The sequence below is a fragment of the Theropithecus gelada genome, chromosome 7a (assembly GCF_003255815.1).
Source record: "Theropithecus gelada isolate Dixy chromosome 7a, Tgel_1.0, whole genome shotgun sequence".
Taxonomy (NCBI): Eukaryota; Metazoa; Chordata; class Mammalia; order Primates; family Cercopithecidae; genus Theropithecus; species Theropithecus gelada.
This window is the reverse complement of record NC_037674.1, coordinates 1,496,182-1,521,421: the sequence shown is the minus strand read 5'-3', so window position 1 is coordinate 1,521,421 and position 25,240 is coordinate 1,496,182. Positions and strand designations below refer to the sequence as shown.

General features: G+C 43.8%; 1 protein-coding gene across 1 annotated transcript in view; it reads left to right on the top strand.

Annotated features, from left to right (window-relative positions):
• GABRG3 (gamma-aminobutyric acid type A receptor gamma3 subunit) overlaps positions 1 to 25,240 on the top strand; it is a 557,527-nt gene that overhangs the window by 189,636 nt on the left and 342,651 nt on the right. The window lies entirely within an intron of this gene.

Below are 25,240 nucleotides of genomic sequence, written 5' to 3'. Positions count from 1 at the left end.
AACCATGTCATTTGGGGAATACCTCCATGTTAGGTGAACATATCTTACAGCTGAAATTTTTCATATGGCAGATTACTACCTGAATATTTATCTAGAGAATGGTCTCTCGTTTCACTCTAGTTTGAAAGGTGTTGTCTTTAAAGCCATCATGTTTCTCACCCATACACACTGCCCACCTGTTTCCACCAAAGTGCTGTACTTCATCAGCCACAGGCCATTGTAGTAAGGAAGTCACGTGCAGTGTTCTCTCCACACTGCTCACTTTGCTATAGCACCTACCAAGGACTTTATTTTTTATTTCCTCCTCCTCCTTCCTCCTCCACGCCCTCCTCCTCCATGTTCTACTATAAAGTTTATATTTATTTAAGCAATTTAATTTTTATGGTTAAAATAATAAGATAATACTGAAAGACTTAAAAAGAAAAATACAGGCCAGAATGGTGGTTCATGCCTGTAATCCCAGCACTTTGGAAGTACGAGGCAGGTGAATCACTTGAGCTCAGGAGTTCAAGACGAACCTGGCCAACGTGGTGAAACCCCGTCTCTACTAAAATTACAAAATTTGGCCAAGTGTGCTGGCGTGCACTTGTAAACCTAGCTACTGAGGAGGATGAGGCATAAGAATCGCTTGAACCTAGGAGGTGGATTGCAGTGATCTGAGATTGCACCACTGCACTTCAGCCTGAGTGACAGAGTGAGACTCCGTCTCCAAAAAAAAAAAAAAAAAAAAAAATCTCCCTCCATCCTGCCTGAACCTGGGTCACTTTCCATTTCCATTCTTTAAGGAATTTCTTCTCTTATTTCCGTGATGTTCCTAGTAATATCCTTATATGAACACTTGATTATTCATTCTCAGCTACATTGATGCCCCTCCTTGAAACATTAGACTTTCCCTCTCTTACACTCTACGCTTCCTCCCCTTGTGTTCCCCCCGCCCACCTCCCAAAGCAATCCTGAACCAAGATTTGGTCAGATACACATTCCCTGCTTACAGTGTTACAGTCATATAATTACTGAACTTGCAGAATGTCCCAGTGTGACCTGCTTACCTTTTGGGGAGAAGGTCGCATAGATTATGTTTGTCCAGAAGGCGATTAACTCCCTTTGAAAGAAAATAATGTCTGACATCCAAGCACTGTAGTGTTTTTTTTGGCAGCTCGGATGGAAGCACATAGCCCTCTCCATGGGTTGGATGGCTTTAGCCAGCCTCCATGGCCAGAGTGCCTGATCGCTCTCCCTCCCATTCCCACAGGGCTGCCTGCCACGGCAGCCCACCTGAACCCCTCACTGTCATCCTGCAAGACCCTCCTGCTCTTTTTGGGTGGACTCCCTGGTTTCCTGGACCAGGTCTTCCCAGTCTCGGTCATTCTGCTTCCTTACTTTGGTGGAGAATATCCTCCAGGAATCTTCTGAGGAATGTTGCATGGACGGTAACTTTGTGAATGGGTAGAAAATAATTTCCCCCGAGAGTTGTGCAAACATTGATCCACTGCTTGTGGGTGGGTTCTGGGCCATCTTTCCTTAGGTCAGTCTGATTGTGAGCTGCTTCTTGTCCCAGCCCCCTTTATCCTCAGCCACAACCAGAAAGGTCTTCTCCCTTTTATTCTGGAATTTCAAATGGTAGTATTTCTGATTTTCTTTTTATTATGCCAAGGACTAGGCAAGTCTTAACTATATGTAAAGTCAAGTCGTTTGATTGTTCAGATTGTTTGGTATTATTTCTTTGATAATTCTTTTATGTTACTACTTTTCTCTTTTATAAGGCTTCTCTTTTTGGTTTTATACTGGTTTTTGGGAAATCCCTTCAAATTTACCTTCTAACTACTGATTTTTTAAAAAAAATTTCTGAAGGATCTTTCTAATACTTAGGATGTTTCTTTTTTACAGCATCCTCCCATTATTTCAATGACCCAGTAACTTTTTTTTCTCTTTCGGAGGATCTTAACCATAGTTTCTGGAAGTATTCTTCTGGTCTCACATTGCTTCCATTTGTTCTGGAGTACATCATTCATGATACAGCGTTTCCCCACTGGCCTCTCATTAATAAGTACATATGAAACACTCATAGCTGGTTGGAAGTTCTCTGTGGGCCTCATATTAGGATGAAGACTGGGATTTCAGACAGGTACTGCTTGTTAGGATTTCCAGGTCTTTTTACTTTGGCTTGTTAATTTCCCCAGATGGAAGATTTTTTTTTTCTATTAATTTGTTGCCTGGGAAGTTGCAAACCTACAGACAAAATGCTGGGAGCCTATCAAGGAAAGGGGCTGGTGCACCCACCTGTTGTCTCTGTATGTCACTGAATCCAGGGTCTCTGAGTCCGCCTCCAGTCACCAGCTCTGTGGCTCGGGAATCTTGAGTTCTAACCCTTTATTCTGTTTTGGACCCATTGTATGTAACTACTTAGAGATACATGGAACCTCCAACTCCTGTGGTGCTTCAGAGTTTCCCCTGTCAAAACCTGTAGTGGTCTGAGATGTTACCTTACTTGAAAGCTAGTAAGTTGGCCTGCCATAGTGTCATGGGTTCTGGAAGAAGACAAGAGATGCCTAGGTCAGAGACAGAGGGCATTGTTATACAGCAGGCATTGTAAGCTTCATGTTTGCCTCTGTTCTCCTTGCCCCCCCAAGTTCTATGGGGGCAGTGTGAAACAGTCAACAGTTTGTGCCACAGCAGAGGAACCCTGAACTTAGGAAACCTCCATCTTTTATAATGTCTGTTTCATTTTTTAATGATGCTTTTTAATGAAGAAAAGCTCTTAAAGAAGTTCAATTTGCATGCCAATGTTTTTTCTTTTATGTTTAGTGTTTTTGTTGTCCTATTTACAAGATATTTGCTTATTTAAAAGTCATACACATTTGTATTTGCTTTTTTCTTAAAATTTGAATGTGGTAGCATTTTGAGTATATTAGCATTCACATTTTGGTCTATAATTCACTTCAAATTAATTTTTACTTGTGGTATGAGGTAAGAGTCAGGGTTCGTGTTTTTCTCTTTGTATTGATATCTAGTTACTACAGGAGCACATATTAGAAAAATTAGTTTAAAGCATGTGCAGAATCTTAAAGACCAGGAGGGTGATACTGTAGTTAATATATCACTGCTTCTATAAACTAAAGGATGTGAAACCTAATGCAGCTGCCATTATTGTGTGCTACCAAATGACAGGCTCTTAAAGGGAAACAAAGATAAAAGATATCCTCCCTGTCTTTAAGGAACTTAAAAATATATGCATAGAGATAAACTTTACCCATACACTATAATGTTATTTGTAAAAGTGAAGGGAAAAGTTATGCAGTAAAACTGATAACATGATTCTCTAAGACTGTTTACAGCTTATTAGTACTGAAGTTGTCCCATCTGACCCAAAATATCCGGGGATGCTTAGGAAAAATTAAGGATATAGGAAGAATTGTGTATTATGACATATTGAGGAATTTCCTGGGAGAGAGCCCAACCCAAGGAAAGCTGTGCCCAGGAAAGATGAACTTGATTCGTTAGCAAAGCTTTGGTCCACAGAGTTAGGGATCATTCTGAGTGTAGCATATGGTACTCTGTTCTCTCCTTGGGTACCTGAGAAGGAGGTGGTTGGGGGAAAGCTAAAGTTATTTCACTGAAATCATGGTAAGGTATTGGTGTGGTAAAGCAGCCATACTTTTGGCCTTCTTACATACGGGTCTGTACAAAAGGATAAAGTGAATGTCTCCTCCCTGTGCCACTGGGCAGCTTTGGTCCTCGTGGGCTACATGGAATGGTAGTGGCACCTTTTCGACGTGGTAGGCAGGTGCCAGATTGGATGCAGTACCTGGCGGTAATGGATATCAGTGGTATCCAATGGAGAAACACGCCAAATGGAAAAGGGAGTGCCTAGCGTTTTCTGGAATAGGAATAGAGAAAGAAAATGGGCATCACATGGTGACTGGTCAGAGACTGGACTGGGCTTGCTCCTTAGCATGTGGGAAGCAGCCTCTGATGCCCCGAGATACAGCTGATGAGCTGAAGAAACACTGGCAGGAGGTATGAGGGTTCTGCATTCACGGTTGGGATAAGGGACCAGCAGAAAAGTAGCTTGCACACATGAGGGTAAGGCAGCATCATTGTTTTTAGAATTTAAAACATTGACATCCTCCTCCTTATTTGATCTTAGTAACAACCCCAGGGACTGCAGCTGTTTTCTAAAACAAAGAGCTCCACGTGATCACATGGAGGTTATGGGATTCACCTGTAATCTTAGTAGGTGACCCAGCTCTGGAGCCTGGGCTGGTGGCCTTCACTTTCACTCTATTCTTCTTGCCCTCGCCAGTCTCAGTGTCCCATGTGGCTGCTCCCCCCATTACCTCTCAGCTCCCCGGATCCACCTGCCTACCAAGCCCCATCCCAGACGAACTCTACTGAAACACACCTCTCACCATGTCTCATTTCTGCTCAGTATCCTCAGAGACTCCTACTGCCCTCTAAATTAAATCTAGGCTGGGCACCGTGGCTTATGCCTGTAGTTCCAACACTTTGGAAAACCAAGGAGGGAGGATTTCTTGAGGGCAGGACTTGAGTTCAGCCTGGGCAGCTTAGCCTCAGCCTCCCAGTAGCTAGGACTGCAGGCGCATATCACTCTGCCCAGCTAATTTTCCTGTTTTTTGTATAGACGGGCCTTGCTCTGCTGCCCTGGCTCCAGAGTGAGGTCACCTACTAAGTAAGATTGTCGGCAAATCTCATAATCTCCGTGTGATCACGTGGAGCATTTCGGTTTAGAAAACGGCTGCAATCTCTTGGGCTGTTAATAGGATCAAATAGTTAATAAGAGGCCGAGACCAGAAGATCGGTTGAACCCAGGAGTTTGAGGTTACAGTGAGCCTGGGATTGTACCACTGCACCCCAGTGAGACCCCGTCTCATAAATACGTAAGTCAGTGCTTCTCAGCATGGTGGCCATATCCACACACCATTTTTTAATCTCTGACTCTCTTTTATTCTCCAGCCAAACTCAGTGATTTCAATTTTCCAAACCTCTTGAGCATCCCCAAAACTTTTGTGAAGTTACCTCTCCTAATGCAAGCATCACTCTCTACCACGCGTGAGTGGGCTTGCTTGTCTTAACCATTCCACGAAGTGAACGTCTGTGTGGCAGGGAACGTGCAGGTCTTCTGGGCACTTCTCCCCTGCAGGGGCTGGGAGGGCCTGTGAGGGGGCCGCTGTCACTCAGCTGCACTTAGGAGCGGACCAATTCAGTTACGGGGGGATGGGAAGAAGGAAATGTCAGAGGGACCCATGTCCACGTCCGCAGGCAAATTTTGTTGGCATTACACATAGAATAAATTAGAATGCTTCACACATAAACATTCCAAAATTATTTTCCCACTTTTACTTTGAAAATGTTCAAATGTAAAGAAAAGCTGAAAGAGTAGTATAATAGACACCTATTTACCCTTTACCTAGATTCACTGATTGTTATCCTTTACCACGTTTACTGTCTCTCCAAACACACACACACACACACACACACACACACACACACACACACAGCTTCTCTGTTGCTAATTCTTTGAAAGTAAGTTGCAGACATTACATGTCAGCCCTGAATATTTCACATGTACCACCTAAGAATGAAAACATTCCCCTGCATCCTCATAATACAGTAAATCAAAGTTGTCATTTAGTATCGAATCCACAGTCCAAAAATACTGCCACCCCTAATATTACTATTAATCGGTATTAGCACATTGGTGTTGGTATTAGCACACAGGACAAATACTGCTACTGGGTTCTCAGTTGCAGCTGAAAGATCTTTCATAGCTGTGTTGGTTTGATCCAGGAATCAAAGCTTCACCCTTGACATTTTTACTTGTTGTGTCTCTTCAGGCTCTTTTGATCTAGATGGGCGCCCTCCTATTCAATTTGATGTATTTGTCATGGCATTTACTTTCCTGAAGATTCCCGGGCAGTGATCTGTTAGACGGGTAAAATGTCCGGCATTCTGCAATGTCTCATTCCTCTTATCATGATGAGGTTTACGTGGAACCTTTTGTGGCAGTAATATCACATTGGTGAAATCATTTTAAACATTAAGTATCAAGTATTGCACTGACTACCGTTTTGAAAGGGGGTCTTTGCGTCATAATCTGTACACATTCATTAGTTCTTTATGAACTAAGGAAGTGATGTTAACACAGGTGGGCTTTCTCTCAGTGGAAAGTGATGTCTCTCGTGTCAAGCGACGTTGCTTCATGAAGTGTTTGGAAAGGCAGGTCCAAAAGCAGATCAGTAATCAATCTTGGATGAGAACTTTTTAAAACCATTCATATACGTCTTCTCCAAGGCATCTAGGATGGCAAAAGTGCTTCTAAATATTTTTACTGGCGACACTTGAAAAAATGTAGAATTTAGAATTTGACATACCAAAAACTGATGGTTCTTGAGATCAACCATTCAGGGCTATTTAGTTGCTTCTCCTAGATAATTTTCTTTCCTTTTTGCCTGATGTGAGGCAGGTGGAGTAGGGCTTCATGCCAGAATACCTTGTAACGAGTATTAGACAGCAGTGCTGGGGAGGCCGCCTAACCCAGCATTCCAACTCCGCCCAGCCGCTAGTCCCCACCAAGCGCATGATGACCTCCATGACACAGCCTCTGTGTCAGAGCGTCTTTGACCGTTGAAATGCTGGAAAATTCGGTGTGAAATGTCTTGACTCTTTCACTGGTCAGTCCAGGTTCTAATTCTTGTCATGCTTTGTCCACCTTAAAACCTTCAAACATCTGAAGATTGCTCTTATGTTCTCCAGAGATGTTCTTCTCCAGTGTCAGCATCCTGAGCTCCTTCTGCCTTTCCTCCTCAATCTCCCAAGCGCATGCTTTCTGCTTACTTTCTCCTTAACATGTGTGCTCTAGCATTCTGTCTCCCCTCTCTTCCTTTCTCTCTACAGTTCTTTCCTCACACGTTTATTTAAGTCTGCCATGCACACGTCATGCCTGTGAAAACCGAGACGAACTGCTGGTCCTTAGGGAGCTCACCAGTCAGTGAGGGGAGGATCAGGCCAGCAGAGGATGCTAATGACAGCGAGATGGCACCTGTCTGGGGCATCTGTCACACCTGTCGCAAAGGAGGAGGTGGTCGCTAGCCCTAGAGGAAGAAAAGGCAACCTCAGTATTGGAGGAGTGGCTGTTTTCTAGGGAGGGGTGGGCGTGGCATAAGTCCAAGGAGGGGGAGATAGAAGAAGACATGCAAAACTACAAAGCTGGGGAGAGCAAGATACCAGAGAGGGGGATGGGGTGGGACGCAGCGAACCAGCACAGTGAGCCTTCTGAGCCTTTCTCGGTGGCTCTGACTACGTCTTTAGGCAATGCGAAGCTTGCAGAATGAGATTCACGTTAGAGAATAGTAACAGGGACAGACACACCTTTTATTTTAGAAGGAAATGGGATGGAAAATGCACCCATATCCGTCTCCATATGAGACAGTGAACTTTCTCAGCTAATGTTCACTTATAACAGAAGGGGAAAAGTACAAAAAGAAGTTCTTCTTTTCTTTGAACAGTTTTTCTTATAGTATCTCAGCTGATTGCAAATAGAATATCACCATTAATTCCATTTTATTATTGATTTGCTCTTTTGAAAAATCAATTTAAGAAATGCCCTAGTGTGGACAACACCTGTCTTCTTTTTGGGTTTTAGAGTGGCTTGTTATTTTGTAGGAAGAGTGAAGGTGTTTCTGTCTCCTCCTTCCTGGTTTGAGGACTCTTCAGGGGAGCCTCTAGGGTATTAAAGGTCTTGCAGGGAGGCCCCTGCCTGCGCCCTGGCTTGGCCCATACATGAAGGCCCTGTGTGGAATAATGCCTTTCAGCCCCCATGACTCACAGCCCACCCCTTACACCAACAGGCACCAGCCACACCTGTGATGTTGCAGCTTCCTGCAAGGAACTGGGATTGGAGTGGCAAAGTAAACAGCTCCTGCTGTTTCCTGGGGAATGAAGACACTCCACTTATTATTACAAATAGATTATGCAAATAAAATCACAATGTTACCCAGTGCAGCAAAGAAATCCATTATACTGCAGGGTGCATGTCTCAACGCAAAGAAAAAGCACTGAGTTCCTTAGCACATATTTTAAAGAGATGATAGGATGTCTCTTCTGGCCTGAAACCCACTCCCTTGTCACCTCCGAGGACTTCATGTTGCAACAAGACTATTGAAAACCAAAGAGAAACAGAGCCTTATTCTCCCTGGGTTTAACTCTTTTGCTCAGTGTGACCTGCATTAATTTTGCTCAGCTCTTCTGAGTAAATACTTCTTCAGCGATCAGCCCCTCTCTCCAGGCCGTCTCACGTAGAGCAGGGGCTGTCTTCTCATGGCTGTGTCCCCAGCTCCTGCACACCCAAAGCTTAGTCTCTGTGCTCCGTGCCTGTTGGCTGGGTGAATGGCTGAAGGGATGACTGCAGATAGCCCATGCCCGAGGTCCCCTGGGCCTCGTCTGTCATGGGCCCCCTGATTCTTTTCCTCTCCTTCCTCATCTGCTAAAGTAAGAAGTACATTTGTCTTTTGTCCTTTAGAGCACTTGGCCGTTTGAAAAGTGCTTTCTCTCCCTGGACTTATCTGACTGTAGCTCCCGTGAGAAAGGTAGGGTGGACATTACCAAAATTAAAACCAAGACATCCTGGCTGGGCTCAGCTTAGCTGTGCTCACTGTCTGCTTCAGCACTGCCCGCATATGGTGGGTGGCTCAGAGTGAGGCTATTGTCCTTAGTTAACAGAGGCTAAAACTCATCAGATTTTTAAAATAACATAAATCCTTCCACCTACTACTAGTTGGAGTTCAAAAATGAGAACCCTCTCAAGGGTGCCCACCTGGAGTGCTCCAGAGGAAAGACAAAGCGGAAGAAACGGCTGCTCCTCCTCCGATGTCCTCACTCCAGCTTGACCTCCCAGCTGTGCAGGCCTCCCCTCCGTCCTCAAGCCTGGTGAGGTGCGCACTGGGAGAAAAGCTTCCACCTGGAAAGGAAGTGACTCCCTCTGACTGCACTGCTTCGGCTGCCAGGGTCTGTAGGGAAGGAGCGGCTGCACCCCATGGCAGCGCTCAAGGTGGTGCGATCAGGGCGATCCCTGGTACTGTTAACCCTGCACAGTGTGCAGGAGCACAGGCCCTGGCACCTGGGACTGCAGAAGAGGCTCCCTCGCAGTCAGATGCCCACTAGGAGAGCAGGAGCGATGGAGGGACCCAGCCCGACCCTCACTCTGACACCAGCTGTGTAGCCATAGGAAGGTGACTCAGGGGACTATGGGAAAAGCAGCACTTGGTCATAAAGCTGTTGTGAGTGATCTCTGAGAGCCTTTCTAAAGAAGCTCAGTTAAAAAAAAAAAAAAAGGAAAACAGACATCTCCCAGTACATGGCTCGATGTCCAAACCGCTTGCTGTCACGGGGGAGCAGCTGGAGTTGAGAATGTGCTCATGCGGTGTGAGCCTTTGAAGGCTGCAGCTCTCATTTCCTCAGGTGGAAGCTGTCACTCAGTCAATCATGCCAAAACTCTCATTCAACACCTAAGTTCCCTCCACCACTCCCCAGCAGGTCTGAACACACGCTGTGATTAGGCAAGTCCCCCTGTGAAAGGCACAAAGTTCAGCTGTTTAGGTAAGAAGTTTCCCCTTCTGTTTTTTCTTAGGACCCCTGTATAGTCTGAATGTTTGTGACACCTCCCCCAAGAAAGTTCACGCCATAAAACCTATCAACAGAATGAACTGTCACCCCAGAGTCAGCCCATCAACACAGTATCACCTAAGGTGGTGTGGTAGGAGGTGGGAACTTTGGGAGGTGGTAGGTCCCGGGGGGAGCCTTCGTGAACGGGATTATTTCCCTCAAAAAGAAACTTCTAAAAGACACCTTACCCCTTCCACCGTGCGGGGACACAGCAAGAAGATGTGGTCTGTGAACCGGGAAGTGGGCACTCACCAGACACCAAATCTGCTGATAGCTTGATCTTGGGCTTCTCAGCCTTCAGAGTGATGAGAAATAAATTTCTGTTGTTTATAAGTCCCCTAGTCCATGTTATTCTGTCATAGCAGACTGCACGGACTAAGAAAACCATTCTAGCCAAGTTCTTGCAGAGGAATTAAGCCCAGGCCTGAGGAGAGAGCCGTTCAGCCATGACCTAATGTGTTTGGCAGTCAGATCCTTCTTACCCTTTGTTAATGAGTCTATTAGAATAGATAACTGAGCACGCAATAGGCATGTGGGCCAAGTACTGTGCCAAGGGCTGGGAGTGCAATGGTGAGAAATAGACATGGGCCCTTGTCATTGTGGAGCAAGACAAGGGCAGGGAAGAGCCACTAGTTTCATATTCACAGAAAACATACTTGTAGATATTGGTCAGTGCTATATACAGATGTCAAGAAATGCACAATGGGAGAATTTATCTGATAAGTAAAGGCAGAGTAGCCTTCCCTGGATAAGTGCTGGGTGTGTTGGAACCTGGAGGAGTATCAGGAGTTGAGCAAGTGAATTGTACTTGGGAGTGGAAGAGCGCTTCCTGGGGAGGGAGGAGGAATACCTTGCAAAGGTGTGAGACTGGGGAAGCTGGGCCCATTGGAGGAACTGATTGAAGGCCAGTGAGTGAAAGGAGTTGAGGGACGAGAAGCATGTTGGTTGATGGGTCTGGAAAGGTAGGTTAGGGATAGATCATTTGGGCCTGGTGAGTGCCGAGGGCTATGGGAACCATCTGAGGGAAGGGCATGGTGATGCAATGTGATCAAAACTGTGCTGCTGACATTTCCCATGGAGGTCACACACGAGAGGAGCTGCAGCTGATGACCAGCAACAGCATATGCTCCCATCCCTGTGGGACAGCGCAGGCTTTTTAGATAGCCACCCTCTCGGCCACTCCATCTCGGCAGGTTCAGGCTGCCATAACAGAATACCATGGTCTGGGAGGCTTGGACAAAGGACATTTATTTCTCACAGCTCTTGAAACCTGGGAAAATCATACTTAAATTACTGAAAGACAAAGATCCAAAAGCAGCCAGAGTCCTGGGGAAGAAAGATGTTACACAGAGGAAAGGGAATGTTAGTGAAAAGATGCTTCTGCTATCACAGACACTGCAGACCAAAAACAATGGAAAAAAATATCCAAAGTACTGATGGAAGAGGAAGAAAGAGAGGAAAGAAATCTTACGAACAAAAATCCTATATCCGGGAAAATACCTTTTAAAAATAAAGGTCAGATCAAGCTATTTTATGATTAACAAGTGAGGGAATTCATTTCTAGCAGAATTGCATTGCCAGAAACAGTCCAGCTTCTTCAGACTGAAGGACAGTTATACCTTGGATGGAAACTGGAGTCTACTGAAGCAGTGGAGAGCTCAGACAGATGCTGACGTGTGGGTAAATATGAAGCGCTTTCTCCATTCCTTCATTTCTTTAAAAGATGTTTGGCCATCTAAAGCAAAAATAGTTGAGTTTATAACATATATAGAAATGACATATGTGACAGCAATAGCCCGGAGGACAAGAGAGGGAAAATGAAAGTATACTGTTGTAAATCACGCAGACCATATAATGTACACACAAGGTATTCTTTTATAGTAGATACTGATAAACACATACACATGTATATTGATATATATATGTGTGTGTGTATATGTATATATACTATGAACCCTAGAGCCACCATTACAAACAACACTGTGAGGTAAAGCTTAAGAGTCAATAAGGGAGATGCAATAGAAACTCTAAAACGCTCAGTTGATCCCAAGGAAAACAAGAGAAGAAGACAGAACAAAAAACAGATGGAGCAAAGAAAAAAAGTAGCAGGATGAAAGACAGAAACATATCAGTAATCACATCAAGTGTGAACAGACCAAAGGCCTCAGTTATATAAGTTCAGTCCATCAGTTTCCCAGTGGAGGTATCAGTGCTCTTGATTATTTTGAGAACATGACAGTGGAGGTATGTTCCATGAATCATGTGAATCATGTAAAGAATGTAACAAATAAGATGTGGGCAAGAAATATATGATCTCATTTTCATTTTCGTGGCACTTTTCCTTAGTTGTCCTGAGTGTTTAAAATGGAAAGCCTGATGTAAAAATGTGCCAATTACCAGTGTATTATTTATGCGTCCCCAAATAGATTTTGAATCTCTCATCTCAAGCAATTTTCAAATTGAAAATATATAATTACTACTTTCAAGTCTGTCCCTTCCAGATTGGGCTTTTAGTACTCGCTCTTAGCTGACTCAGACGATTCATCAGGTGACAGAAAAGCAGGGAGTGGGGCACTGTCTGGTGCTGGCTGAGGATGCTGGGGACGAGAGGAGAGGACCAGTGTCTCACAGCCATGATGCTCAGGTTCACTGCTCAGTAGGGGTTGGGGGTGGGGTGGGAGCCTGGGCATCAAATGTTTCTGCTAAAATATAGTCCATACACCTGGTAGGACTAATAAAACATCAGGCTTGTAGAATCCAGGCTTCTAGTTAAGAAATGAATTATAGCTTTGAATATCTGCATCAAATTTTTAATCATGGAATCCTTTCACTTTATTTCACCTTGTCTCTTAGTAGTAAATGAAAATTATGTTTTTCTTTCCCCTGGCCTACCAATGTGAAAGCTAGAAATAAAGGAACAGTGTTGTACATAGATGCTCTCATTCAGTCACTACAGCTGATGGAAATGCCCAAGACACATGCCCTGTTATCACTTTTCTCCCCAAAATGTGTGTATGTGTGTAATCAATCTATCTATCTATCTATCTATCTATCTATCTATCTATCTATCTATCTATCTATCTATCTATCTATCTATGTATCTATCTGTCTATCTCTATCTATCCATCTATCTATCTATATACACACACATATATATATACACACACACACATATACATAATATAATATATATGGAGAGAGAGAGATGCTATACCAACAATTAGGAAAATAATAGAAAGAAAAATATATTCCTTCTCCTGTCACCTGACACCATAGCTTTTGTCTGTTTCTGTCTGGTATGTGCCTATATTCTTAGAGATGTTACCTAGGTCTTAGGCCACCCAAGGTACATATGTGTGGTGCCTGCTTGAGCCAGGCGCTGCCTTTCTATGTGCAGTGAAGAACTATAAATAAGGGAGATTTTAGCTTCCAAGGTGTCTGTCTTACCTAATTTTCTACGACTATAGTGGAATATGCAGACTGGGTAATTTATAAAGAAAAGCTGTTTATTTGGCTTTTGGATTTTGGAGGCTGGAAAGTCCAAGAGCATGGTGCTGGCATCTGGTGAGAGTCCTCATGAGATGGAAAGTGTCACATGCTGAATAAACATGCAAGACAGAAAAACAGGGCCAAACTTCAATCAGGAGCTCGCTCCTGTGATAATTGACCTGTTGATCATGGCATGAATCCATTTGCCTGATAACCTCTTAAAAGCTATGCCTCTTAATCCCATTACAATGGGAATTAAATTTCAACATGAGTTTTGACAGGACATTCAACCCATAGCAGTGCTCAAAGGAGAAGAGTATGTATGTGGAGCAACAATGTGATATGACGAGGCTAGGACAGTGTGGACAGGTGCATGGAAGGAAGTGTCATGGTAAGTGAAGCTTTGCACAGGATATGAAGGGGCTAGGACAGTGTGGGCGGGTGCATGGAAGGAAGTGTCATGAGAAGTGAAGCTTTGCACAGGTCCTTGGAGTAGCCCTTTTGAAATCTTGGAAGTCTCCTTAGTTCTTAGCATGCTTGTCACTTGGTGACTTTCTTGGCTCTAGAATTCCTCTGGGGATTGTCAGGACTGGACTCTACACTGATCCCGCCCCTGTCTCCCGCCACGACCCTTTCTTTCTCCCTTGGCTCTGAGTCCTTCACTTGACGTGTATGAATGGGATTGTTTATCCTCAAATTTGTGTACTGCACTTTTACAAATTAAACTTCCCTGTGACGCTCTGCTGCCCACTTCCACTGGCTGTTTGGCACTCAGAACATCGTTACCTGATCTCCTCTCTCCTCTAGCTGCAGGAAAAGACCTGGTCATCACCTCCTGCAGTGTCCAGGTAGTTAATACATACGGCCAGCATGCACTTGCAACCTTAGTCCACAGTGAGCCAGAAGTGGCCACTGAATCCCTTTTAGTCAAGTTAAATGTGACTGCAGACCCCGTTACCCAGGGCAGGTGCCTTCCTGCCCTTCCAGGTATCCAGGGTTAGTCTTGGTATTCTCCATTTCTGAGAAGGGCCTCCACTCCATAGACAGCGTCATCGTCCAGGTCTGTGCACCTGGAAGGAGGGGTCTCATTCCTCTCGGGCCAGCTGTGATCCGGGATTAATTAGTGGGTCTGAGAACAGCCACCCTGAGTGAACCACACAAATGAGGCCACCAGCAGCAATTTGTACCCTGCGTCATTTGGGTGGCCTGAATTCCACTCATTCATCTGTGAATGCACTTAAAGAAACACTCCTTCTTCCCGGAAACCTCACTCTGGGGTTGGGAGGGCTATACTTCATCAAATGGTTACGTTCATCTGCTGTGACAGTGCATCTTAACACTCCATTCTAAAAGTCTAGAATCATTTTCTAGCTCTAAAGTTGATCTGTCAGGGCTTCCTTCTTGTTGTATTTTACCTACCTAACATTTCAAAATGTTCTGGATGTGATCTACTTTATCGATGCAGAGAAATGGATGCAATTAGAGTCCCGTTAGCAGTACAGCAAACAACTATTGCATCCGAACAGGGCTGCGGCACTGAGAGAATAACTCAAACTTACATGCCCATTATACCTCCTCCTTGGTTAATTATTCTAAGCCATCTGGGTATGGGTTGATTTAGTTTTATTGAGAAAGATTTTGAATAGCATTCCTTGCTCCAAAATATTTTAAGAGTTTACTTTTCACCTGTACCTAATTATAAATATGTATATTTGGAGTACTTTTCCCTTACTGTAACACTTGTAAGAAAAATTCATTGGGAAACATTTAGACCAGACGTGGTACCTCATGTCTGTAATCCCAGTGGTTTGAGAGGTCAAAGCAGGAGGATCACTGGAAAAGAGTTCAGGATAAGCCTGAGCAACAGAGCAAGATACTATTGCTACAAAAAAAAAAAAAAAAAAAAAATTAAACATTAGTTTGCCATGGTGACTTGCACCTGTAGTACCAGCTCCTCAAGAGGTTGAGGCAGGAGCATCAGCTGAATTAGAAGTTACAGTGATCTATGATCATGACTCTGCACTCCATCCTGGGCAGCAGAGTGAGACCCTGTCTCTGAAAATAAAAAAAGATGATAAAATGTTTAAACACCTACAACATCAAAGAAAACAGTATAATAAAACTCTGTTTACCCATCATCTGATTCAATAGCTATCAAGATTTTTTTGCACCTTTTGATATTTTTGATGGTGAAATATTTTAATGCAAACTCAGGCCTCTTATTATTTTGCTCCTACATACTTGAGAATTCATTGCTAAAAAATACAGACTTAAAAAAAAAAAAAAAAAAAAAAAGAATGGCAATGTTACTATACTACCAACACAATTAGTAGTATTTTTCTGGCATCATGTCATACCAGTCCATATCCAAAAACCACTGTGTGGTTGCTTTGTTTAAATTAGTATCAGACTGTCCAGTGCATTTGGTGATACCCACATGTCTTTTGAGACATGTCCTTGATTCTCAAGCATTGATTTGTTCAAAAGATTTGTCTGCTTGCTTTCTCATGGTGTCATTTAACTTGTTCTGTTCCCCACATTTTCTGCATTTCGTATGTTGTAACTCATCACAGGCCATTTCTTCGTCTTTTAATAGCTAGAATCCTTGGTACAAAGCAGCTTTCCCTCATCAGTTAGAACTATTTGGTTCCCCCAGAAAGCCTCTTGTACAAGAAAGGGAGGATAAATGCTGAAATCTCTCCCTTTAATTGCTAATTTGTTGAGTGGGTAGTGCCCTAGTTATCTCCAGTGTGGACCAGTAACTGCCTCTCTTTCTCTTACACCTTGTTGACTCTCATTATAAACTTGTAGGTCCTTATGTGTTCAATGCGTTTTAATCAGATACCATCATTACTCTATGTGATTCTCAGATTGTCCTATCTTTGGCTGACGGAAGCCCCTGCAAGTTGGCTCTCATGACTTTTGACCTCTCCTTAGTGGTCCTTAGGCATCAGACGGTGTCCCAGCATTTCTGTACATTTCTTTACCAAACCCTAGAGTAGGTTGATCCTGTAAGGGGCTCTGCCCCTCTCAGTGGGGAATGGTATTTAGAAAACACCATCTGGCACCTTGGGCGTCACCATGTGGGCACTGGGCATTGCTATTAGGTTGTCACAGTTTCTAGAAACTTCCATTGCTCAGAGCTAGGAAATACGTATTGTTTAAAACCAGTCAGGACCAAGGTTGGCCCCTAATTCTGTGTCTCTCGGTCTTCCATGGGGTCTTCTTCTGAGGATGATGGGCTTTGCTCTTGTGAGCTCTCCCTGGCATGTGCTTCCTGTGCACCCCTCCCACCTAGGGCACTGGCTGCCTCTCTTACCCCAGGGCTTCTGCCCTGCTCGAGGAAGGTTCTACCTCCACCTGCAATGTGGAGCCTGCAGGACTCCCCCAGCCTTGTCACCACATGCTGTCGTATTGCCCCTGGTTTGGGGGGTATGTGTTTGTGGATAGCCTGTGGGGTTCACGTGTCCCTTGCATCATCCATAGCCCTTACGCTTTGGTGCTAACCCCTTGCCGGGCTCACTGAAGTAAGTGCTATGGCCACACTACCAGTATTTGCGGGATCAGGGGGTTTCCTGATACTTTTTTGTTTGTTTGTTTGTTTCTAAATATATCATCCATAGGTTTTTCATATTATCCTGTTAATCTGTTTGGCTTGCAGTAAGAATCTGGGAAGATTCAGAAACACTGCAGCCACCCTGATTCCATTGCCCAGTAATAATGTCTTTAACTAAAATCGTCTGATTAGACAAGAGCTAGACATGAGCCTCTCACGGGGACATTACTGGCATTCCCAATGGAGATGATAAAACAAAACAAATGGTAAATGGTAGGAAGCACGGCCAATGGGCCCACAGTGCTCCAGACATCCCTTGAGATTGCCCTGGAGAACAGACGCCTGCATTCTTTCTCCTGCACAATGCATTCTGACTTTTATGCTAATAATAATTTAGTTGTTGCTTTAAACATTCTAGTTCACCTGTAAGTGCTGGTTACAGTGAAGGAAAAGAGACATTGTTCCTTCCTCTGATCAGCCTGCAGAGCCTCCTCAGAGAGGCCTGGGCAGCAGGCCCGGGGCAAATTATGTACCAAAAAAGGCTTAGAGAGTCAAATCAGCTACTTTGCTTTAAAAAGGCATAGGGCATCAAGTTGGGATTCTGGCCTATGTAACCAGTATGCTGGGGGAAAAAAAAAATAGAAAACAAGTCAAAAATGCATTCGGTAGCTCACATTTGCATGCTAATGAAAATTAAACCAGTTCTTTTTTTTTAACTTTAAGAGACCATACAGCTTTTACTATGCTAATATGTAATGTGACTTTCTCAAAGAGCTAGCCTTCAGCATTTCCCATGCTAACTTAAACCCCTCATCCCTTTTTATGCCTTTATTTTAAGAGCTCCATCTCTTTCTAAATCCATGCTCCCAGGAAGCACTACTGCAGGATGAGTGCTGTAGGGTCTATTGTGCTTATTAGCACCAAAAACCTGAGTTCCATAAAAGTAATAGTATTTCTTTTCTAACCACTCATTTTCTAAACCAGTGTTTACTGAATAGCTTAGTGTTGTTCTAGGTTATGCCAAAGGATCTTAAGCTTAGGACTCTGCTTTCAAGGAGACACAAGTGTTAATGAATCATGATAATAAAACATGAGGAGTACTAGCAGTTATGGTGTATAAGGAACTGCAAGTGAAGGCATGAGTGATCTTGTGTTAAGAATAATTCAGTTGTCACTTTAAACATTTCTAGTGATTGACTCTGCCTTAGAAAGTCAGGAAGACTGCCCAGAAGAGGTGACCAGAAGGTCCGAGTTCCAGAACTTGCATGAAGGTCCTGGGCTTTGTTACCCTTGCCCTAGCCAGGCATCATAGGACATAGGACAGTAGCATTGATAGAGGCTGGCATGGTGGCTTTTGAAGAAAGTGTCTAGAGTGGAAAAAGACTTAGGGCATGCCATAGGGTGGGAAGCAGGGAGCTGGGGATGGGCAGCCCAGCTATCTGGATTTACTATTGTGTGCTGGAAACAGAGCTTGGAAAATGCTAGAGATGAGATGCTGAACTCACTGAACCCAACAGGTTCTTGCTCACCTCATAGAAAACCCAATACACTGAGACAGCAGTGTTGCAATAGAGAGAGAGTGTGTTTAATTATTGCAAAGCTATTCAGTGGGAGAACAAGAGACATTTTTATCATCTTTCTCCCCGAGAACTCAGAGGCTAGGGTTTTTAAGGATAACTTGATGTGCAGGGGGCTAGAGAATAGGTACTGCTGATTGGTTGGGGATGAAGTCACAGGAGTGGCAACGCTGTCTTTGTGTGCTGAGTCAGTTTCTTGGGGAGCAGGTCATAGGACTGGTTGAGTCAGATCCTTGGTATGAGTCACATGTCCAGGGGGGTCAGTTGGTTGCCAAAATGCAAAAGTCTGAGAAATATCTCAAAACCAGTCTCAGGTTTTACAATAGTGTTGTCATCTAAAGGAGCAATTGGGAAAGCTAAAAATCTCGTGGCCTCCAGCTCTGTGACTCTTGAGTGGTAAGCAATTACAGAATAGCAAGCTAGGGGGCAGTGGCGGTGTATCGTCTTACTATGCCTGTTTTAGCAGGATTCAAGCCCCTCCCGTAATCCTGACCTCTGCCTTTCGCTAGTCTTACAAAGGTGGTTTTAACCCCCAGAGGGGGTCAGTTTTGGGAATTATCAAAACTGGGTCAATTATCATTCTTGCTTCAAAGTTAAGTTATAAACTAAGTTCCTCTCATAGTTAGTTTGGCCTGTGCTCAGGAATGAACAAGGGCAGTTATCTTGTGAGGTTAGAAGCAAGATGGAGTTCACTGAGTTTGATTTCTCTTGCCGTTATAATTTTTACAAAGACAATTTCAACTGTTTAATTTTAAATAAGGTAGCAAAATAGCATCAGAGACTGTGTCAAAGAAAACCAGAGCTGGGCAGTAGTGAAAGCAGTAAAACCAGATTTTATTTAGGACTATTGCAGTAAGGGAAGAGAAGCCTCAGAGTAGAACTGGGCTCAACTCTGGGCACAGCATGGGCACGTAGGAATTTATAGCCACTGAGCAGAGTGGTGGTCAGAGGATGGAAAAATGACTAAGAAGAAACATCAAGTGGAAGGGAGATCCTGCCCAAACCCACTTAACAGGACTCTTGCCGGAAGCAGGCCAGGGTGATAAGACATCCCTGGGGGACGGTGGGTGAGGAGCCCAATCAGGTATTGAGGGAGGTCAGATACCCAGATGGAGGATTCTTGTTAATACTGGATTACACAGGGATGTGCACAGGTGGGCCCTGTTGGAGAAAAGGTTCAGGAGCCTGACTAAAGTTTGGTCAAGAAGAGAATTTTTGTCAGCTGTATCTAAGTTATTAACTCTTGGGCTAATGGAGTATTGTGTGGAAAGAGTTGGTGGTTTGGTTGTGTGAGTCACACCTACCTGGTTGTCTGACTAGTTTTTATAGTTCACTCGTTGTGGGATGCTCCTTAACAACTCTGATGTGCATGTTAATCTCTTGACAAAAACTCTGCAAGGATGCTGGAAAGACTGGCTTCAACAAATCATGGAAAGCCATGTTTGGCGTATCACAGGTTCTCCACAAGTGATAAGTATTATTGACTCATTTAATACTCTTGGTAAATGAACTGTAGGGGCCAAGGCAGAGCTTTCTCTTTGGCTCTCTGAAGGTTTGCTGAAAAGTCGGTTCACAAAAGGAAGGTTAATAGGAGAAAAGACGTACACATTTATTTAACATGTACACACGATAACCTTCAGACCGAAGACCCAGAGATATGGGGGAGGTTGTCTGTTTTTATAATTAGTGTCAACGAAATATGGACAGTTGTGTAGAAATATGATTAAACAAAAAGGGTGTGATCTAATGGTCATAGACTGAGTGGGAAAATACAGCAAGGCCTATCGGTCTAGATTCTTCTTGGGTTCTCTGAAAACATATTCCTCTTTTCTGGGTATGAGGCAGGCCTCTCTCTGGAATGGAGGTCTGTTGACCTATAGTCAAACAAGGTAGGGCAGATAATTTCTTTATGGCCAGGTTTTACACAGACAGGGCAGAGCTAAGGATAGGTACATAATACTTTTTAGGGTTTATGGCTGGCTTTGTAGGGAAACAGGTTCTGGTTTCCGTGACCTGCCTTGGGGAAGAGAGATTCTTATTTCTATGGCAGCCTCAGAGGAGAATGGGACTGAGAAGCGGTCAGGAGAAAGTCAGAGAAAAACTTTTCTTTTGGGGGCCTTCATTTTGGGGTATTGTTTTCTATCCCCAATAAAATAAATAAACAAAGTCATGGAAGCTTACAAGTCAGAAATTATGAAAATTTCATCCTCTTCAGAAATTCAAAACAATGCCTGTATCAGAAATACTGCTAACTCCTATCATCAATGCACTGCTGTGATTTGCCATTTCAAACACGCCCCGCGTGGCAATCCGCCTTCCCCTCAGGAGCAGCTGTAGCGATTTCCCACACGTGGCCGATGTACACTTTATCAATGTGTCCGTGAGAACAGCACACGGGCCACATTGAGATCGTACGTGTCCGTGAGAACAGCACACGGGCCACATTCAGATCGTACGTGTCCGTGAGAACAGCACACTGGCCACATTCAGATCGTACGTGTCCGTGAGAACAGCACACTGGCCACATTCAGAATAAGGCGTGTTGTGCTCTTTCCATTTTGTTGATAATGATGCCCTCAGTTTTGTAATTGCTTGTTTACCTTGTTTGCATAAAATCTTCCTCTGATTTTTGTGATAAAATTTTGCTGGCTTTATGCTTAGTCTGACTCTAAGAAATTTATCATTTTCTCCATTGGTAGAATATGAAACTTTAAGCAAGAACTACCCAAGTGAGCAGTTTCCAGTTTCAAATTGTTCAAAATTCACTCATTTCCAGACTACAAAGACACACAGAACCCTCGAGTTCTGTTGTCCTGCCAGAGGTCCATTCATCTTGTATCTTCGGAAGTTTTGTTTGATTCTCTATTTGTTGCCATCTGTTCTGTGTCTTTTCATGGTGTGCATTTTGAATGCTATGGTAAAAATGGAAGCCAAAGATGCACTGGGTCTTTGGAAAAGAAAACTATAGTGATTAAAGGGAGGAGAGCTGGGCAGAAGAGAGACGATGAGGTCCTTTTGGACCGTGTGTGTATAAAATATGCTGAATGTTTGTGCCCTGTTACCAGAGTGTTCTCTTGATTCACAGTTCGTCACCTCTTTGCTGAGGCTGGACATGGCTCTGAAGAGCCGCAACACTTCTCTCTGGCAGTGTGTTTTGCACACCCACGGGTACGTGGAAGTGACTGAACGGCTTTCTGCAGAGCCACTGCCTGATTGAACATCTCCGTGAGCCTTGGCCTTCCCCAGGAGACCGCGGGGCTCATTGTACTTGTTTTACCAATTACAGAGCTCACCAAGAAGTTGTCCAGGCCCTGGGGGTGAGAGACATAAATTGAGCCTGCCCATCATGAACACACACTTTTTCTGAAGGGTGTTAGCATGGTCTAAGTGAAGTTTGTAAACCACTGATGTAGAAGAGGGAGTAGATGTACATTCTGGTCACAATAGCAACTAGAGTAAATGGGCAAATGGCTTGAGTGAAAGGGAAAAAAATGAGATTGAACAAGAAGAGCAACTGTGGAATTCTTCAGGTTATGACTGCCGTGTGCTTTGAGGCAGTGTGTTTGCATCCTGAGGTCACGTTGTGCATCCATCGTCACACTCGGGACTCTCTGCCTACCCTGTGTTTGCACCAGATTCATCACGAAGCATCGACTGCTGTGCTTCCCTCAACAAACACTGCTCCATGTATACCCTCAGGCTCAGCTCATTGCTCTAACCATGTCATCCTGACTCACTCAAATTTACCTCGACTCAGATTCTGTTTCTAGGTGAACCTACACATTGTGTGCATGTGTGTGTCTGTGTGTGTGTGTTCATGTGTGCACACGTGTGCACCCCAGGTCAGTTCTAGCAATAATCAAAGAACAGAAACCTATTTTCTCTCATTATTTTCCTAATTTCTACTTGATACCTCCTGGCCATAAATCCACCGACTAATGCTCTTATCCACTCACATTTTGTCACTATCAGCATATATATCCCATGTGGCCACTGAAAAGGGTCTTATCTTATGTCTGCTTAGGGCTGGAGGCTTGGAGTAACCAACCTAACACAGGATTATTGTTCCGGTTTAGTATTTTAGAGCTGAAATCCCCTCTCACTTTGGGTGTTACGTTTAGCTGCTGAATTGTGCTGACTTCTTCGGAGGGGCAGTTCACAACTTCATGAGATGGCACAGGGCAGTAAAGGCCTAAAGGGTTGAAGGGCCGACCTTGAATAAATATGTGTCCATGAAAGCTCTGTGGCTCCCAGCACGCAGGGCCGGAGGCATTGCACGCAGGCACCTGTGGGGAGGAGCAGTTTGTGGCAAGCAGACTTTCTACATGGGGAAGGACCAATGTTAGCTGCTCACAAGCACAGGCAGTAGGTTAATTGTCTGCAGAGGTTGTAGAATCAACACTCCAGAGGCTGTCTCTCATCAAACCCCAAAGTCCTTCATTCTAGAGATTTGCCGCCAGGGAGAGAAAAACAAGAGGTAGTTCTCTTACCCATGCACACCTTTGTTTGGTAGAGGCTCCACCAGGACTCTTGTTTTGGGGTAAGATTTGTGTGAGATTTCTATCCTAATACAAATGGCTGGGGATGACGCAGTGGGGAAGGCGGTAATACCGACTTGTGGCTGCACAGAGCCACCATACTGAGGGCATCAGGCTGATGTTAGGCCTGGAAAACAGGTTTGAAGATTTCAATCTGAATGAATTTCTCACTCTGTTTGTTCTATGCTGTATGCAAAGCCGTCTGACTCTACACGTCCATCCTGCCCATGTCTTTGTGGAAGCAGTTGTTTCTCTTTCTCCTGTGTCTCTATGGCAGATACTTACTCCTCCACTTAATGCACACACTTTGAGTGACTGCTGCATGCAAGCATTCCTGTAAGTGATGGTCAGAAAACAGCAGTGAACAAAAGATCCCAACGCTCAGAAGTGAGGAGTCTGGTCATGTTCAGATTATAAGGTCATAGCTAAGATGTTTCCGCGTTTTTTTTATTCCTGTCAAACTCTACCAGATACTTAGTGATCTTTCTCATCCAGTTCTGTACACGAGAAATCATTGTGAATTCTTCAAACTACCAAACACCACTGTAACCTAGCATATACTGTAATATAATTTCTACTGTCATATGCTATATTGTATATAATACAATAATATCATATGGATGTAACTGAAAACAAAATGCAACCCCACTGCGGGTTAGTAGTAAGTAGAGAGCATCCAAGGTGATTGTAGACCCGGATGTTAGAGTGGTGTGCTGGAGCCAGGGAAGGTGCAGATTCCAAGACATCAATTTCACATCGGCTCTGGGGATAACAGTGCCTGGTGGAAGGCACTGTCTGCAGTTTCTCCAGCTGAGTTTTAGGCCAGGTGTTCTATGCTGAAATGCAGGCAGGTGCCTGGGAAGCCAGGGTGGCTGGACTAGGTAATTCACTCTCACTCACTCGTCATGTGAGGTTGTTATCCGAATGTGTGCAGTATTTATTCAAAATTACAGGTGATAAAATGCCATGGACCTAAGAAATTACTCTCAAATGCTAAAGACTTTGGCAGCTGCATCCATGGATTATCCAGGTTTGGCTGGGCTGTATGATTTTTGTAAATGATGTTTAAGAGCATGTAGCAGGAAATCAAGCCAACTGTGTTTGAATGTGAACCTGCCATGTGAAAGCGGTGACTTTAGAATTGGACACCCCTGGGCTTCTGTTCCTGTTCTATGAAATGGAGGTAATGATTCTCTGTGCCCAGTGTGGTCCTGAGAGTTGAATGAGATGACAGGAGGGGGTGCTTAGCTGAGAGGCTGATACATAGAAAAGCACTCCCCACAGGGCCGTCAAGCAAAGAGATTTGTGCTGAAGTCAAGTGCTCCACTGGATGTGCTGTACACTCGCTGCATTTGCAGCTGCTGGGAATCGAAAAGGGCTTCTGCTGGGGGCCAGGCGGTGTGGAGGCTCAATGACCTAATGAACAGGATGTCCATTTGGCCGAGATGAGCTGCTCCTGGTGCAGGCCACTAATGGGAAACCAATGTTTACCGGAAACCTGCAAAATCATCCTTTGATAGCTGAGGATGTTGTCTGAGGGTGAGATCAAGCCAAATAGAGCGAAAACAATAGCAAGAACATAAAACTTCCACTTTTATGAATCATTTTTAGCTTTCAACGAAGAGTGATCAATTCATCTTAGCGAGAAGAGCCTTAGGTGGTTGTTTTCTTTAAATCCTTGATGTCTAATTTGTGAAATATTATTTTACAGATGACTTTTTTTTTCAATATTTTTTCCTATGAACAGGCAGTGAAATAATCAGCCAGAGTTTAGTGGGTAACAAACATGCTTTATTTTCTTTCTAATGTGTATCTGATCATGTTGTTGTATATCTGAATACAATATAAAAAAGCTATCTTACTCTCCCTGGGCCACAGAACAACTGGAAAGGAGAAAATAAAACAAAGCATTAGGCTTGGCTTTGCAGCTTATGTTTAGCTCCTGGCCATGAGCTGATGGCAGTGAAAAAGGAGGGAAGGAGTGACGGAGTAGCCTGCCTGAGGTTGCACAGCTGTGTCAGGAGCTGATTGAAAGCCGGGCAGCCTGGATCCAGACTCCATGATTTCATCCACCACACTGCACATTTAATTAACAAAAGTATTATTGTGAAGGGGGTGAAGAGGTGATTGAAATAGCACTGGACCTTAAAAAACTGTTGAAGGCTGTTTTATTTGCCTATTGAAGCATGCATTATATTCTTCTTTGAATTATTTAAAAAAACAAACATTGGAGTTCCAGAAGTAATGCACAAATATACAGTTCCAATTAAAAATAAGTATAAAGAGCAGAGAGGTTCTATTATGCAAGAGGAATTTTTCCCTCTGTTACTCATCCACATAATCTTGTTCCTTTCCTTTCAGGCAAGCTCTGTTAACAATTTTAAGTATATTAATCAGAC